The sequence below is a fragment of the Camelus dromedarius genome, chromosome 5, assembly GCF_036321535.1.
Source record: "Camelus dromedarius isolate mCamDro1 chromosome 5, mCamDro1.pat, whole genome shotgun sequence".
In the NCBI taxonomy this organism is placed as follows: Eukaryota; Metazoa; Chordata; class Mammalia; order Artiodactyla; family Camelidae; genus Camelus; species Camelus dromedarius.
In genome coordinates, this window is record NC_087440.1 from 75,028,765 (window position 1) to 75,047,380 (window position 18,616).

Sequence of the window (18,616 nt, forward strand, 5' to 3'; positions counted from 1 at the left end):
GTGGGATGTTGTGGGGATGTTGCGGGGGCCGGGGACAGTAAAAGAGAAAAGCAAACAAACGAAATCATAGTGTTTCTTTATTATATAAACTTACCATTCTATCAACATTTGTAATTGATTTAATACTCTGGTGACTGTTAGCCCGGAAAGTTGTACTAAACAGCTTTCGCTTCATATAATTTTAAGAGAATTGGTTACCACCTTGTATGAGTACCTACTGTTTGTACATGGAATCCGTCACCTTCCACCTCATTTTCTTCTCTTCCGCTTGATATTATTACTAAATGATCAAATGTTTTGCTATCAGTTAAGATTAAGATCATTGCAAACAGGACAGGGGAAAGAACCTATGAGATTTACGCTCCACAGAATTATTCCTGAGGGGATTGATGACAGGTATGTTTTGATTGGGTGTGACCTATGAAATAATGGGATATACTTATTGGATTAAAAAGGCAGAAAACTCAGTCCTAGCCTCGTTAAGACCTTCAGACTCTTTGGAGGCTCTGAGTCAGCCTCTCTTTACAAACTCTAAATTACAACAAGTAATATTTACCTAGATTTCTTTGGTGGTTCCATATAAATTTTTTAGGATTATTTATTCTAGTTCTGGAAAGAAAGTCATGGGTATTTCGATAAGGAGTGCATTAAATTTGTAGATTGCTTTGGATAATATGGCAATTTAACAATATTAATTCTTCCAATCCAAGAGCATGTGATATCTTTCCATGTCTTTGAATCATTTCAGTTTCCTTTATCAAGTGTTTTATAGTTTTAGCATATAAGTCTTTAACCTCCTTGGTTAAGTTTATTCCAAGGTATTTTATTTTTTGATGTGGTTTTAAATGGGATTGTTCTTTTTACTTTCTACTTCTGATATTTTGTAGTTAGTGTAAAGAAATGCAACAGATTTCTCTATATTAATCTTGCTACCTTGCTGAATTCATTTATTAGTCCTAATAGTTTTTGTGTGGAGACTTTAGGATTCTCTATATAGGGAAGTCACGTCATCTGTAAACAGTGACAGTTTTACCTCTTCACTTCCAGTTTAGATGTCTATTTCTTTTTGTTGTCTGATTGCTGTAGCTAGGACTTCCAGTATTATATTGAGTAGAAGTGGTGAGAGTGGGCATCCTTGTCTTGTTGCTGAATTTAGGAGGAAAGCTTTCTGCTTTTCATCCTTGAGTATTATGTTGGCTTTATCATAAATGGCTTTTATTATGTTAAGATATGTCTGTTCCCTCTATACCCACTTTGGTAAGAGTTTTTATCATGAATGGATGTTGAATTTTGTCAAATGGGTTTTTTTGCATCTGTTGAGATGATATCGTATGGTTTCTGTCTTTCCTTTTGTTAATGTGGTACATCAAATTGATTGATTTGCGTATGCCGAACCATCCTTGCAACCCTGGAATGAATCCAACTTGATCATGCTGTATGATCCTTTTTATGTTTGCTAATATTTTTGTCGAGGATTTTTGATAACTCAAAGATAGTGACCTGTAATTGTCTCTTTTGGTAGTGTCTTTGGTTTTGATATGAGGGTGATGGTGGCTTCGTAGAATGAATTTGGGAGTGTTCCCTCCTCTTCAGTCTTTTAGAATAGTTTGAGAAGGATAGGTATGAGTTGTTGTTTGTATGTTTGTAGAATTCTCCAATGAAGCTGTCTGGTCCTGGACTTTTGTTTGCAGGGAGCTTTTTTATTATGGATTCTATTTCACTTCTACTGACCGGTCAGTTCAAATTATATTTCTTCTTGATTCAGTTTTAGCAGGCTGTTAGTTTCTAGAAATTTGTCCATTTCTTCTAGATTGTCCAATTTGTTGGTATATGACTATTCATAGAGTTGAATCTAAACAAGAAAGTATATTTAAATAAGTCTAGCTCTGTTCCTTTCCTCTTCACCTTATTTTCTCCTTGTGCTTATAGATAACTCTCTTTTTAAAAAAATGATGGTTTATCTTTCCTTTTCTAAGTTTTAATGTGAACTTGCATGTGTACACATTTTTATAGGAAAGAATGGATTCTCCCTTAGAGCCTCTAGAGGGAGTATGACTTTTCCAGCATCTTTATTTTGGACTTTGGCCTCCAGAACTGTGAGAGAATAAATTTCTGTTGTTTTTAAGCCACCAAGTTTGTGGTTATTTATTAAAGCAGCCTCAGGAAAGTAATACAGTAGGTAAGAAGAAGTTGCTCTTTAAAGAAGCATTGCTGCTAGTAAGTGAATAAGGAATGTTAGAATATCACCATTTTGCAACCTCTGATGAGTTAAGAGATGGAGATATTAAGCACTGACATCTGTGAATATCATAAAAAGGAAAATACCCAGATACTATGAGCCTCCTGATGAACATGCTATCACCTATAAGTTAGTCCTAGCCTCACCCCCACTAGCCCAAAATAGGAACCCTGAATGTGATCAAGCTTCTAAAGCCAACTAACAATCTTCAAAAATTACAGAGGATGATGGGACATTTTAAACTATGTATAAGGCATGCAGTCGTCAAAATCCAGACCCGTGGAGCTGTTGGACAAATAATGCAGTTTCTTCAACAAATAAATTCAGAGAGGAACCTACAGATTAAAAGACACTTAAAGACATATCAACCAGTCATAATATGTAGAACTTATTTGGATCCTAATTCAAATAAACTGTAAAAGAAATATGACAATTATGAGACAGTTGGAAATTCAAACACATACTGGAATAAAACAAAATTTTCCATTAAAAATAAACCTAAACCTAGTTAATCCTTATTTATAATCAGTAGTGGTTCTTTATCCATACAGCTTCCTTTCAGTTGAAAGGTGGTTGGTATTCCCAAGAAGGCCTGGTATTGTGTTATAAATGTAATTAATATTAAACACTGCATCTAATTACATGGGTTTCCTCTTTCTCTAATTCTTGGATTTCAGCTACGTATGCCTTATCTTGATTCACACTTTGGATAGCTGTGATCTGGGACAGTTAAAAGTGGTGGAAAATAAAGTGTTTTTTTCAGTTGTTTCTATAAATATATTCTTCTAATGGCCAACTTATCTTTGCTTTTTCTGCCAACTTATCTTCTTAACTTATGTATCTTCAACTTGGTAGAGACTTCTAATATGACAGATAATTCTACATAGGCAATTTTGTAGTGAAAGACATCATAGCAGGTAAATTAAATCTGTAGTTAATCTTAAAACTATGTCTTAGAGAATCACTACTAAAACTAGAACTAGATGGGCCAGTTTCAGTTCTTCTCCAGAACCTACCTTCCTCTAATAGTAGAAGTAGTTAAAATTATAGAAGGGGAGGTGACAGAAAGATTATTGTAGATTCCAGATCACAATGGAAGTAAGGAATTTGCATAAATACCAAGGGCTGCTCTTTCTTTTAAGAGGGGTTTCTGGGAGAAAAATCAAAGGGTACAGTTCAAATACCTTCTTGCAAACAAGGGTCTGGGTTAATGTTATAGGATGGTTTGTCAAAGTAAGGAGAGTTGGCAAAAAGAAAGGATTTTAAACAGGAAAAATGGAGATTAAAAAAAAAAAGATGATAAATTTGCCGTTTTATGTTCCTTGCCAAGTTGAGAAGCAATAATAATAATTGATTTACTCTAAAGGATTTAATCACATGGTACTTCCTTTAAAGTTAGTAACAATCCAATGAGGTAAGTAATAGTAACCCTTTGTTATGGTTAGGAAACAGGTTAAGCAGTGACTTGCCTGAGCTCATATTGCTATATACTTGTGAAATTTTAGAGGTGCAAGTTTAAGGCTCTTTCCAAGTGTCTTAAAAATAAGAAGTTATTAATCTAGAAGAATGGGAAGGTTTTGAATCAAATTACATTGCTCCTTAAGTTTGTCAAATATATACTAATTATATAATATGTAAAACTTCATTTGGGAGAAGAAACTTGATAGCATATACAAAATTGAGACTTGAAATGAAGATTTTGCCCCAATAAACTCTAAGTGCCTTTGTAAGAGCATCATCAAGAAGCATTTATTAAACCGCTTTAAATAACTGATTTCTCTGTTTCTGCATTAGTTGAAAATCACCCATTTCCCATTCCAAATAGCACCTACTCAATTATTGAATTTGGCAGGAATGGTCATTTTCTAGCAAGAGTCTCTATAATCAAAATATTTTTGTCTAACTTTGTAATTATATTAGAAATGCTTTCATAAAACAGGAAAGTGGACCATTTTCAGTGATAGAACATTGGGGAAAGGAAGTCTTTCTGTTTTACCTAGTGAGCCAATGGTATAACTGCCATTGTATAGGTAGAAAAATAAATTGGGCCTGTGCCAAGGTCATTGCACAATAAATTAGAAGAGGCAGTTGTATATTGACAGGGATAGCGGTATAGCAGTAACCCAGAGCATGAGCTTTGTAATCACAGACCATGATGTTTGTCCTTGTCCCAACCATAGGCAAGTTACCTCATCTGGGTAGTGGCAGTTAGTAACATTATTTAGAGGGTCATGTGAGAATTGAGCGGTAATCCATGTAGAGCCTCTTAGCACAATGATTGGCACAAAGTAGGTCCTCAGTAAAGGTTAGTGACCAGAACAACAATAATAATATTGATGGTACTGAAAATTAAGTAGGTTCTGTTTTGTCTTTGTCTAGATCATGTTGAGCAGTGGCATGGAGCAAAAAATTAGGAATCAGAACACACTTCTGAATTGAGTTCACCAATTAAGTGAACTCATATCTATCTTTTGAACCTCTAACTTTTCTCTATCTGTAAAATTAGAATCAAAGAAAGCAATTGCAAGTTTGAGATACAACACATACTGCACTCTAGATTAGTACATTTTTCATTGATTCTTTGAAGACAGATCATTTGAATAACTGATTTCTCTGTTTCTACATCAGTTGAAAATCATCACTTTCCTGAAATGACTCAGATTGCTTAAAACTAGAAGCTTTATATAAATCTCTAGTCAAGAGAGAGAATTGCTCATTTGTGAAGTGTGGAATGCATTACCATTCCTCAATAAATCTCAAAATGATAGATTTTCAGGCTTCAGATATATTGTTGTGTGTGATAAAGATCAGTACTATTATGTGGCCACAGGATGGCAAAATACACCTGAGTCCAGGTAGAGTACAAGACTAGGAAACCACAATCCCTACAGTGATGTTTCATTTCTTTTTCATGTATTTTATTGCCTCTTGAGTAATATTTCTCACTAACAATGGTTTTATTTTCAAAGGATAGAATTCATCACATATTTGCCTCTTAATTCTAATTTTAACAAATGACAACACAATGAAGTCCAATTCCCTTCTTTCTCTCTCCCCTTTTCCCTTAACTTACTTTCCTTTCTCCCTCCCTCTTCTCTTTTCATAGTCTTCCTTTTTTCTTTTGCTTTTATTTTTCTTTTCTAATACGATAGTTACAAAATTCCAAACATAGCCTCTGTTCAATGACCTTGGTGTATTGTCATCCTTCCAATATTGGCTTAAAAAAATTAAACCAGAATTTCTGTCTGACTTTTTAAAAATGTGATTGGATAATAATTATCAAATGCAAACCATTTTCAAAATCTCATTGTGTTCTTAGTCTCCATACTTAGCCATCTCAATTTTAACCTTAGCCAATCATAACATTTAAAAAATATTTTATTGTGGGGGAACAATAAAACAAAAGTTAAATTATTAAAAGCAATCAAATAAAAATAATGTAAAATTAAAAAATGAAACTCCTATATTCCCATCTCTGCTCACACCTTACATTTACACCTGTGTTTTTTCCTATGCTTACAAGACATCTAGGTAAGTAAATAGAAAAATGGACTCATGCTTTAAATTTTATATGCAACTTAGCTTTTTTCATAGACCCAGTCTACCACAGACCTCTTTCTAGACTAGTAAATTTCAAGCTGTCTCAGGTGTTTTTAAAGGCTACATGGAATTTCATAGTGTAAGTAAACAGTAATTTATTTCCTTGAAGGTATGGTTAGGCTATTTCTTTTTCTGCTATTTCAAACACAGTTGCAATAATATTTCTTGTGTGTGCCCCTTTATATACTTTTGTTATCATCTTCGTGGCATAGATTATTAGAAGTGGAGTTGATGAGTCTTAGGATTTCCACCTGTTAAGTATTAATCCATAGTCACAAGTCACCCACGCAATAGGTTGTTCCTGCTCTTTGACCTTTTAAAGGTCCTGTGTAACTGTCTTATAGAATTGCCTTTCTCATTCATCCAGAAAAAGAAGTTTTTTGTCTTTTAAGATTTGTTTCTGTATCTTTTTTCATACTACACACTTACAGTGTCTTTCTCCATGTATCTTTATCCTTTCTTCCTTTCTGGAGAAATCAGCTCTTAAAACTTAATTCCTTCCATCATTTCCCCACCATTATTTCTCTATCATCTTTTTTTAATCATTTGGAAAGTAATACTATTTGATATAATACTTGTATATTTTGTTTCAACATATATTTTAAAGGGAAAATTAGGCAAGCATTTTCCCAATGTTCTTTATTCTGGTACTTATTTTTCTTTCATATGAAGAGAAAGACTAAAACTGTCCCTAATTCCAAGGCCTGGAAATACTGTCTTTCCTAAATTTTGTACATAATCTCCTTTTTTCCACTTTGAGTTTATTTTTGTATACGGTGTTAGAGAATGTTCTCATTTAATTGTTTTACGTGTACCTGTCCCTGTCCAGTTTTACCAATACCACTTGTCAAAAAGACTGTCTTTTCTCCATTGTGCATTCTTGCCTCCTTTGTCAGAGATTAATTGACCGTAAGTGTGTGAGTTTATTTCTGGGCTCTCTGTTCTGCTCCATTGATCTGTGTGTCTGTTTTTGTGCCACTACCATAATGTTTTAATTACTGTAGCTTTGTAATATAGGTTGAAATCAGGGAACATGATTCCTCTAGCTCTGTTCCTTCTCAAGATTGTTTTGGCTATTCAGAGTCTTTTGTGTTTCCATACAAATTTTAAAATTATTTGTTCTACTTCTGTGAAAAATGCATTTGGTATTTTAATAGGGATTGCATTGAATCTGTAGATTGCTTTCAGTAGTGTGGTCATTTTAACAATATTAATTCTTCCAATCCAAGAACATGGTATATCTTTCCATCTCTTTGTGTCATCTTTAATTTCTTTCATCAGTGTATTATAGTTTTCAGAGTACAGGTCCTTTGCCTCCTTAGGTAGTTTTATTCCTAAGTATTTTATTCTTTTTGATGTGATGGTGAATGGGATTATTTCCTGAATTTCTCTTTCTGACAGTTCATTGTTAGTGTATAGAAATGCAATAGATTTATGTATATTAATTTTGTGTCCTGTAACTTTGCTAAATTCATTGATGAGTTCTAGTAGTTTTCTGGTGACATCTTTAGGATTTTCTGTATATAGTATCATGCATCCTTCTTCCTTTTTTTCTTTTAAACATTTTTTTATTGAGTTATAGTCATTTTACAATGTTATGTCAAATTCCAGTATAGAGCACAATTTTTCAGTTATACATGAACATACATACATTCATTGTCACATTCTCTTTCACTGTGAGCCACCACAAGATCCCATATATATTTCCCTGTGCTACACAGTATAATCTTGTTTATCTGTTCTACATTCTGAAATCCCAGTCTGTCCCTTCCCACCCCCTGTCCCCCTGGCAACCACAAGTTTGTATTCTATGTCTATGAGTCTGTTTCTGTTTTGTATTTATGGTTTGTTTGGGTTTTTTTAGATTCTGCATATGAGCAATCTCATATGGTATTTTTCTTTCTCTTTCTGGCTTACTTCACTTAGAATGACATTCTCCAGGAACACCCATGTTGTTGCACATGGCGTTGTGTTGTCAGTTTTTATGGCTGAATAGTATTCCATTGTATAAATATACCACGTCTTCTTTATCCAGTCATCTGTTGATGACCATCTAGGCTGTTTCCATATCTTGGCTATTGTAAATAGTGCTGCTATGAACATTGGGGTGCCGGTGTCATTTTGAAGTAGGGTTCCTTCTGGATGTATGCCCAGGAGTGGGGTGACTGGGTCATATGGTAAGTCTATTCCTAGTCTTTTGAGGAATCTCCATACTGTTTTCCACAGTGGCTGCACCAAACTGCATTCCCACCAGCAGTGTAGGAGGGTTCTCTTTTCTCCACAGCCTCTCCAGCATTTGTCATTTGTGGATTTTTGAATGATGGCCATTCTGACTGGTGTGAGGTGATACTTCATTGTAGTTTTGATTTGCATTTCTCTGATTATTAGTGATATTGAGCATTTTTTCATGTTTCTATTGATCATTTGTATTTCTTCCTTGGAGAATTGCTTGTTTAGGTCTTCTCCTCATTTTTGGATTGGGTTGTTTGGTTGTTTCTTATTAAGTTGTATGAGCTGCTCATATATTCTGGAGATCAAGCCTTTGTCAGTTTCATTTGCAAAAATGTTCTCCCATTCCGTAGGTTGTCTTTTTGTTTTACTTATGGTTTCCTTTGCTGTGCAGAAGCTTTTAAGTTTCATTAGGTCCCATTTGTTTATTCTCGCTTTTATTTCTTCTGGGAGGAAATTTTTGAGATGTATGTCAGATAATGTTTTGCCTATATTTTCCTCTAGGAGGTTTATTGTATCTTGTCTTATGTTTAAGTCTTTGATCCATTTTGAGTTGATTTTTTTGTATGGTGTAAGGGAGTGTTCTGGCTTCATTGATTTACATGCTGCTGTCCAGTTTTCCCAACACCATTTGCTGAAGAGACACTTCCTCCTTTCTAATTTGGATTCCTTTTATTTCTTTTTCTTGTCTGATTGCTGTGGTTCCAAAAACTATGTTGAATAAAAGTGGCAAGAGTGGGCATCTTTGTCTTGCTCTGGACCTTAGAGGAAATGCTTTCAACTTTTCACCATTGAGTAGTTAGCTGTGGGTTTGTCATATATAGCCTTTACTATGTTGAGATATGTTCCCTCTGTACCCACTTTTTGTAGAGCTTTTATTATAAATGGATGTTGAATTTTGTCAGAAACTTTTTCTGCATCTGTTGAGATGATCAAATGGTTTTTATTCTTCAATTTCTTAACATGCTCTATCACATTGATTGATTTGTGGATATTGAAAAACCCTTACATCCCTGGGATAAATCACACTTGATTATGTTGTATGATCCTTTTAATGTATTGTTGGATTCAGTTTGCTAATGTTTTGTTGAGGATTTTTGCATCTATATTTATTCATCAGTGATATTGGCCTGTAATTTTCTTTTACTGTGATATCTTTATCTGGTTTGGGTTTCAGAGTGATGCTGGCTTCATAGAATTTCAAAAGTGTTCCTTCCTCAGCAATTTTTTGGAATAGTTTCAGAAGGATAGGTGTTATCTCTTCTCTAAATGCTGGTAGAATTCACCTGTGGACTTCTGTTTTGGGGGAGTTTTTAAATTACTTACTCAATTTCATTACTGGTAATTAGTCAGATCATATTTTCTATTTCTTTCTGGTTCAGTCTTGGGAGATTGTACATTTCTAAGAATTTTCACATTTCTTCTGATTTGTCCATTTTATTGGCATTTCATTGTTCTTAGTAGTTGCTTATGATCCTTTGTATTTCTGTAGTGTCAGTTATAACTTCTTTTTCATTTCTGATTTAATTGATTTGGGCCCTCTCCCTTTTTATCTTGATGAGTCTGGCTAAAGTTTTGTTGACTTTATTTATCTTTTCAAAGAACTAGCTTTTAGTTTCATTGTTTTTTTTTTTTCTTTAGTCTTTATTTATTTTTGCTCTGATCTTTATGATTCTTTTCTTCTCCTAGGATTTGGACTTTGTTTGCTCTTCAGTTTAAACTTCCATCTTGAACTACTTTTACCAGGTCCCGTAGGTTTTGGATCATCATGTTTTCGTTTTCATTTGTCTCTGGATGTTTTTTTGATTTCCTCAGTGATCCATTGGTTGTTTAGTAGCATATTCTTTAGCCTTCATATGTTTGTATTTTTTTCTTGTAATTGATCTCTAGTCTCATGGCATTGTAGTCAGAAAAGATGCTTGAACACAACATCATAAACTAACCATACTTCAATTTAAAAGATTTTTAAAATATATTACACAATTTAAAAAAAGAGAAAGAAAGAAAAGGTGCTTGATGTGATTTCAGTTTTCTTAAATTTACCAAGGCTTTTTTTGTGTGTGTGGCCTAGCATGTGATCTATCCTGGAGAATGTTCCACATGCACTTTAAAGTGTATTTTGTCTGATAGAAGTATTGCTACCCCAATTTTCTTGAGCACTTGAAAGATAGGGATGGTGCTTAGCAAGTTGGGTACTTGTAATTGTTGGGCAAGCATATGACTGTAGGAGTTGGCAGCCAAAGTGAGATAAGGGGGAAATTATCATAACTGAGGAGTAGAAGGAGCTAAGAGGCTTCAGCATTGGTTTGGTCAGACATCAGAATGGCAACAGGAGCAGAGATAAAGAAGAAGATTGACAGCCAGGTGCTAAAATCCGTGGAATGAAGGGAGACTTTGGAGTTTAGTGGGATGGTGGTATTTGGGGTTGCAGTGTCTGGTAACTTCAACTTCAAAGGATCTAGGTTTTGAGAGAAGGAAATAGAATAAGTTTTAGAGTTGCAATAGGAAGCAAGGAAGATAATGCTCTTATCTCTTATCTTCAAGCCCAGAGGTTCATGGTATAAGAGAACAAATTGCACCCTTTTGAGAGGACTGTAGGGCAGGGGAGCCAGTGTCCTTAGGGCATAAGTGGGTTTCAGTCAAGGCTCAGGGAGGATATCATGGATAGAGTATTGATGACAAGTCATGAGTCTCAGAGGACACAGACAGGGTTCAGGGAGTTAGGGAGGAATGGGAGAGGGGCTTATATTCTTGAATGAATTGGGGTGGTATGGTGAAAAGGGTTTGGACTTCTAGTGGTGCCTGAGGCAAATGGAAACATGAAGCATATTGGTATAGTGATCTGGAGGGACAGTTAGAGGAAGATCAGGAATTGGTTTAAGAAAGGAAGAAGGGTGACCCAGCACACTTACAGCCAGTTGTGGTCTGGCAGCTGAAGGAATGAGTAAAGACATCTTCTGAGAGTTTGGTGTCTCAGACAGTTTGCGATGATGAGACAGTCAAAGGAGCCCAGAAGCTCCAAGAACTCTGCTAACTTTCATTATTTGAAGTGTCTGAGCCTCAGTTTATTTGTCAATAAAATGGGGACAATAATGCTACTTACGTAATAATTATGAAGATTAAATATGTGTTAGATTGAATTAATGGCTCTAGTCCTTCACCCATTCCTATATGCACACCCTTTGCCTATAACTTTGCAGTACAATAAATAGGTGGAGTCTGTTTTCCTACTCTTTTAGTCTGAGCCTGCCCATGTGACTAAACTTGGGCAGTAGAATTGGGTTGAAGTAATGTGTGCCATTTCTAACCTTAGGCCCCAAGAAGTCATATGTATTTCCACCTTTATTCTTACGCTGCTGCCTCTCCATGAAAATGTCATATCCAGGCAAGTTTGTTGGTTCCAAGAGGAGAATAAAAGGCACACAGAGCAGATCTGTCTTAGGTAAGATGCCGCAGCCAAGCCCAGCATAGGACAGAGCTCCCAGCCAACACTTAGACACATGAGAGAGCCCAGCCTAGGGTAGCCAGTCGTCAGTAGAGCCACAGATGTGTGAGCTATAATAATAAAGAACCATTGTTGTAAGCCATTGAGGTTTGGAGTGGTTTGTTACACAGAAGTAGGTAACTGATATAAAATATAAAGCATCAAATATAGTACATGGCAGTTGGAAATCAGTTAATGTCAGTGTTCCAGGTACTTTAGTTGTGTAACAAATTACCCTAGAACTTATTGCACTGAAACAGTCATTTATTATGCTCACTGATGATCAGGATCAGGAATTTGGACACAGTACAGCAGAAATGGATTGTCTCTTCTCAGTATACCAGAAATGGTGCCTCAGCTGGAAGACTCAGTCTGAGGGCTGGAATCATCTGACTCTTCCTGTACTCATGTGTCTTGTTGATCCCAGCTGTGAGCTGAGACCTTAGCTGAGACTGTGAACTGGAATACCTGTATGTGGACTCTCCATGTGTCCTGGGCATGTCCTCACAGCATGGTAGCCAAGGTCCAAAGCTGAACTCTGGAAGTCAAATAGCATCATAGCTTCCACTGTGCTCTTCTGGTTGGACTAGTCATAAGCTCACCATTCAAGCTCTAGATTCTAGGGCTGGGAAATAGATTCCACTACATGATGGAGGGTGGAAAGTTCTGGAAGAGCAAGTGGGACTGGAAGGGTGGCTATCCATTGCATTCGTTTTGGGAAAATATAATCTGCCATACTTAGTCATTTTTATTATTTCTGCTGTCCTCATGGAATAGATATGCTGATTGTGTCTAAATTCACTATTTGCAGTGAATTCTGCCTACTTTACTTACATAATTGTGTTCCCCCTCCTTGATATGCACTTGCCCTCCTTGCTGTGCCCTACTTTACCTTTTGAAGCAGTACCCTTTCCTTTATAAGCTGACTCAAAACACATCCCTTCTCCAAGTCCTCCCCCCCCAATTGTAATAGCTCATTTGATTTCCTCCCTGAATTTCTAAAATCCATCATTTCAGCACAACTTATTTAGCACTTGTTGTATATACGTTGCGTTGTACATTATCCTATGCGTAATTCTTTTTGAGGGTAAGAATGACAATATTTTAAAGTTTTAATGTACTTAAGTTGCTAAAACAAATTATTTTGCTAATCTTAAGAATTCCCTAAATGTTTATAGTTTCTGTTGATGATGGTGGACAAAAATATTCTGTGGTCTCATGGTAAATGCAAGTATGTAAAAGTAGACATAAAATATTTCTTGTTGTAAAACCACATTGCTGCATAGCATGTATAAATATGGCACAACCGCCGAAAGCCATTCTTAGAAGCATTTTGTGTGTGCTTGTTTAAAGTATGCATATCCCATTTTCCTGAAGTTTCAAGATTAAGGATGTGCTCGTTCTCTGTAAGTCCTTCTACCATCACCTCTTCATTGGCTTTGGTTTTCCATTTGTTGCTCCTCTTTTTTCCCTTCCAATCCTTTATACATCTTTGTTGTGTCCTACAGGTTCACCTCCTTTGCTACCTTTTGCTGATAGGGGATTAAAGTGAAATTTTAACATATTCAGTTACTACTCCTGTATTTCCTTACATATATATTTATGTTTTTGTAAATTTGTGGCTTCAGATATTTTCATGTTTATGTTTAAAAAATAAATCTCCAGAAGCACATAATTTGGGTACCATCTATGGAGCTAAGGATGCTATGTACTGTTGTGTTGTTTTTACATTGCGTAAAAGGACTCTTCTGAGAAGTAGAGATGAAATCCAGTTCAATCTACTTGAAGCATTCTTTCTTTCTTTCTTTCTTTCTTTCTTTTTTTTTTTTTTTTGGTTTTCTTCCGGGGTTGGGGGGGGTGCTGTTGTGGTGGTAATTAGGTTTATTTATTTTTAGAGGAGATCCTGGGGATTGAACACAGGACCTTGTGCATGCTAAGCTTCTTCTCTACCAATTGAGCTATACCCTCCCCTACTCACAGTGTGCCCTGTGTTCTTATATAGGGCTTTTCAGCCTAGAAAGCATGATGCCCTTTTGTAATTCAAGTGAAGGTGGCAGATGTGCTGCTCTTGGCCCTTATGGCTATGAAAATCATCTTCTGAACTGGGTATTTCTGAAGAGCTGGACCATGTCTCATTTACCTCTGTACCTTTTGAACTTAATAGAACACAGAGAGGGTGCTTCAAAACGTTTCTGGGAGGACTACTATATTGATCAGCAGTTATTCTCGAAGAAGACAGAGTACTTTGAAGTTGTGTTCATCATTGCTGTCCCCTGGAACTGAGTTGACCCACTCACAACTTTCCTGTAGGTGGCAGAGTAGCATACATAAGAGCTTGGACTCTGAAGTCAGAAACGTTCCACCACCTCTCAGCTTTGTAAGTCTCGGGCAAGTTAAATGGCCACTTTGTGCCTCCATTTTCTTACCGGTAAAATGAGGACAGTAACAATGGCTACTTCCTAGAGCCGCTGTGAGGAGTAAATGAAGTAATGCATATGAAGCACCTAGCAGAGTGGTAGCCATTGATGTTACTGTTGGGTAATGTAGAGGGAAGCACACTGAGCTAGCCAAGGGGTTTACAGGTTAAATGTTAATAAGCAAGTGAAATGTGTTTGATGAGAGGTTTTATAATGGGAAATATGTATTTATGTCTTATGTTTAATTATAGAAATTGAATATGTTAGGAGAGACTAGGTAAAAGGAGGGTCAGCAAATTACTGTGATGATAATGATGATGCTTATTGTTCAGAAGGGCCAACTTTTAGAATTATTGTCTCCACATTTCTCAGGGCACATTAAAAATACTTCTAATCAGGGGGGAAGGTATATAGTTCAGTGGTAGAAGTGCATGCCTAGCATGCGTGAGGTCTAGGGTTCAATTCCTAGTACCGCCATTAAAAAAGTAAATAAATAAACCTAATTACCTGCCCCCTCCCAAAAAAAAACCCAAACAATGAAAAAAAATTTTAAACTGTAAATTTAAAAATACTTCTAATCAAAAGAATATGAAAAGGAATATATGTATGTATAACTGAATCACTGCTGTACACCAGAAGTTAATACATTGTAAACTGACTATACTTCAATTAAAAAAAAAAGTAAACGAATCCACAGAAATGAAAAAAATACTTCTAATCAGAAACAAGTACTTGAAAATATTACTGTCACAGGCTAAAGGATTTTGGATTCATTAGTTGCTGCTCTATTTAGTTCTCTCTTCTCTGAAGTGGGATTCCAGAGACAGCCCAGGGTTGGGAAAGCAAATTAGCTTTGCCATTATTGATGTACCAAATAGTTTATAAACAGAAGGTCTCAGAGCACAAAGAACTTAGTTCTAGGTTTTAGAGGTGAGGAGCATGTTGGCTTCAAGTTCCAGCCCCTGCTTGATCATGCTGCCTTCCTTGGCACAGAAAACATTTCCCCAACAGAAGCATTGCTTACCTGCAAGTAAGAATCCCACCACGGAAATTTTTATGAAAAGGGGTCACAGACCTTGAGTACAAACCAGATCTATTAATTTTTTTTTTTTAGAAGTAAGTGTTCACCTTTGTAGAGTGTCATGGTGTTTTGCTCTTACATTTCCTTTGATTGTGCCGTTTTTAGTTTCTTTTATGTTTTTCTTAACAAATCACATAGACTTTCTTGTTAGCTTTTCCCAAATTGATCCTTAACTTGATGTCTTGCTTACTCATTAAGTTATTAATTTTAAAATCTCAGGAGAGAATGTACTGGTATACAACTTGTTATTTTGGTATCAAAAGAAATGGCAAGTTGGGTTTTGTTTTGTTTTGTTTTAATTTCTAATAGGCTACTTGTGAGCTTGCAGGATAAACATAACCAGCCTCCGTAGTTCTCAACTGTTGATTCTTTCATCTTTGCCCCATCATTCAGTCTGGTCACCAAATACTTGTGTCCTTTGCCCTGAGCCTTTCTTTTTCATTGCAACTGTCATCCCCTTATTAGAAGTGTATTGAGAGAGTAAAAGGGAGATAAATTTTGCACTGCCTAGGAAATCAGGAGAATTAAACATTCTTGCCGCATTCCTCACAGCAGTAACCTCTTTGAGTTGCTTAGAGAAAGAAAAACAGTAGTAGAGAGAAGACTTTCCAGACTGCAGAGGCTCAAAAGTGAAAAGGGGAATTGACTTCGAGGGATTATGAGAGAGTGTTAACTAAAATACAGAGTGAACGTTAGTCATTTTTAATTGCATGTTGATTTATGCTTGCTGATTCGTGTTGCTTTTGGTGCAGTTTGGCCACATACTGAGAAAGCCACTTCTCTTAGTCAACTATTTAATGAGGATAAACCTAACAAATGTAAAACATTAAAAGGCAGCACACAGGAGTTAAAGGTAGTAGAAGATGTGCAATAGGAGTTTACTCAAAAAGAGTTCAACGTGGAAGGAAATAACTGGAGACTGTCTCAGTCTCTGAGATGTGTCCCTTTCTCTGCCACTGCCACCAGATTAGTGTAGACATTCAGGACTTTATGCCTGTTAGTGAACAGCAGAGAGCGGAGGACAGGGAGAGAGAGATGAGAGAAAAGTCTTGACCCCTGGGGTCTCCCGACAGGTGGAGAATACATTTTATCCTGTTCTTTTCTGTTGACCTAGACTGTGCTGGGGAGGAAAGTACACATATTTTGACTTACACATATTTTGACTTTAACTCCTTCTGAAAAATATAATCTGTAATTTTGAGACCTCTAAAGAGAAACTGTGAGTTTATGTAAGTTCTTTTTTAGAAATGGAAGGTACACTTCTCTTTGGTTTGAGAAGATACTTCAGTAGGTCCATAACAGGATGTGATGGAGTGGAACTAAAAATTGCTTTGCATAATAAAGTGAAGTATAGTGGAGACTCATTAAACTTCTTATTCAAGCCATTTGGTTTGCCATTCCACTCAGTGGGTCTGTGAGGCAGATAAAAGATGCTCTCAAGCCTGAAATGGTCAATTCATGTTAGTAAAACTCAGGGAATAATTGTGTGACTCATTTTAATGACCCCCAGATTGACCATGAACTGGGAGGCATTGTTCAGGTGGCTGGGATTTTGGGTTGTGATGACTCTATGTCTGTATCCTCAAAGGAGAAATTGAAGATTAAATTGAGGGTCATAGAGTGACTTTTATTAAAGAAGATTTATGCCTTAGTCTACTTTATTTTATAGACAGTTTAACTGATTTTCAAGGGTGCTAAACTTTAGAACTTAATTCCCACTTAAGATGAGATTTTTAAGAAGAGTTTTCAGTTTTTCCTTGGCAGTCAGAGACATAGTGGTTTGGGGATTTGAGGGGCTGGCTCCATTTACTCAGGCTAGAGCTGTGGGAGAAAGATGTTTAATAAGGATTCCCTCTGTGGAGTATAGGTAATGAACTTTAGAAACAGGGATGTCTGATATTCAGTTTTAAGTTCTTTCCTGTTTTGTGCTGTAAATACTCACCATTGATTGCTAACCTTCAGTAAACATCAGTTGTACCACCAGCCTTGAATTATTAGTGCCTTGCAGAATGGAGCGAGGGGGGCTGCCTTCATTAAATAAGATAATGCATCTAAAATTCTTAGTGTTAAGTGTTTGTACCAGAGTATAAGCACTACATAAATGTTAGCTTATATTATTGTATTTGGGAATACAGAAAGCTGCCCAGCATAGAGGAATACAGAGGAGATAGCTGGAGGTGATCAAAGAGGAGCTGGAAGGAGTTTAGAATAAGAGCTGACAGATGACTCTGAGGACATTTAAATCTTCATCTTCACTTCTCATTCTCAACTCCCCCTCCCCCAAGTCCTGAGGAACATTAGGGACTATACTTGGCTTTGGATAGTTACTTGAGCAGTTATTCCACTTGGCTGTTAAAGTGACACAAATGAAAGGGGGACTCTAGAAGGCTAAAACCTTGTGACAACGTGGGACCTGGGCAGTTAGGTCTCAAAACTTGTTAAAGAGGACCCTGGGCAGATAGGGATGGAGGAATAGTGGGAAGGAATAGAATATGCTTCAGAAATCCCCAACTTAAGAAAATTTTATGCTCTTATCTGGCTGTTAATCCTTTTGTGCACCTGATAAGTTACTAACGTCAGTTAATTTCATGCTGACTAGGCTATATAATTCTGTGTGTTCTGTTCAGGATAGAGTTCTCTTGATGGCAGGTTGGCCACTGAACTGGCCTGAGTTCTCCCCTGGTAGGTAATTGTATTTTGCAATAAGATGTCTATGCTCTATTTGAACTAAACAAAACACAAAGCTCTGTTTCTTTCTTGCCTTGTTTACTCCAAAAAAACCCTTTAAATTATTTTCCTTACCTTTAATCTTTCCCGTAGACCAAAATACCCAGCACATTGTAGACAGGTGAGTCAGTCTTTCTAGAATAATGCTTCATTGGCAAGATTCTAAAGTGGCTTCACAGCATTTATTAGATTGAATCCAGTGTCAGGCTAGAGGCCAGTTCTACCACCGCCAGGCCTTACTGTCAGTCTTACTTCTTGATGGGCATGACCCCCTCTGCCCAGGTCAGGCTCATCTGCTAAACCAGCATACCCCTCTTACAGCGGCCTCCTCCCAACTCTAAACTCCCTTCCTCTTGCCACTGAGCTAAACTTTACCCCCACCTCCAGGTCTCACTGAAAAGCCATCTTTCTTATGAAAACCTCCCAAGTATTCTAGTCCATGTTGATTTTTTTTCCTGAATTTATGTTGACATTAGTCATTTGGATTCATCAGTCAATTGAACAGTTATTTGTCGAGTGCTGACAATATACCAGGAACATAATGCAAATACTATGTTAATTGAATATGTGCCCTTTTATATTTCTCACTTACTATATGTGTGTGTACTTATTGCCCCCCAAAACCCTAAGGACTCTATTGTTTTCATTTGTTTTCTCACAGAATTAGGCACAGAATAGGAATGCAGTAAATGTATCTTGAATTAACCAAAGTATCTGCATGATAAACTTAACTAGGATGCAAGTCACTTGTTAACTTGTCAGCTTATGATCACTAACCATGTTAAGTGGGTGATGAGTGTTCTTAATAAACATTTTTCATTATGCCTGACCTCATTAAA

At 36.4% G+C, this 18,616-nt stretch overlaps 1 long non-coding RNA gene across 1 annotated transcript in view; it reads left to right on the forward strand.

Annotated features, from left to right (window-relative positions):
• LOC116153589 (uncharacterized) overlaps positions 1–18,616 on the forward strand; it is a 52,671-nt gene that overhangs the window by 1,060 nt on the left and 32,995 nt on the right. The window lies entirely within an intron of this gene.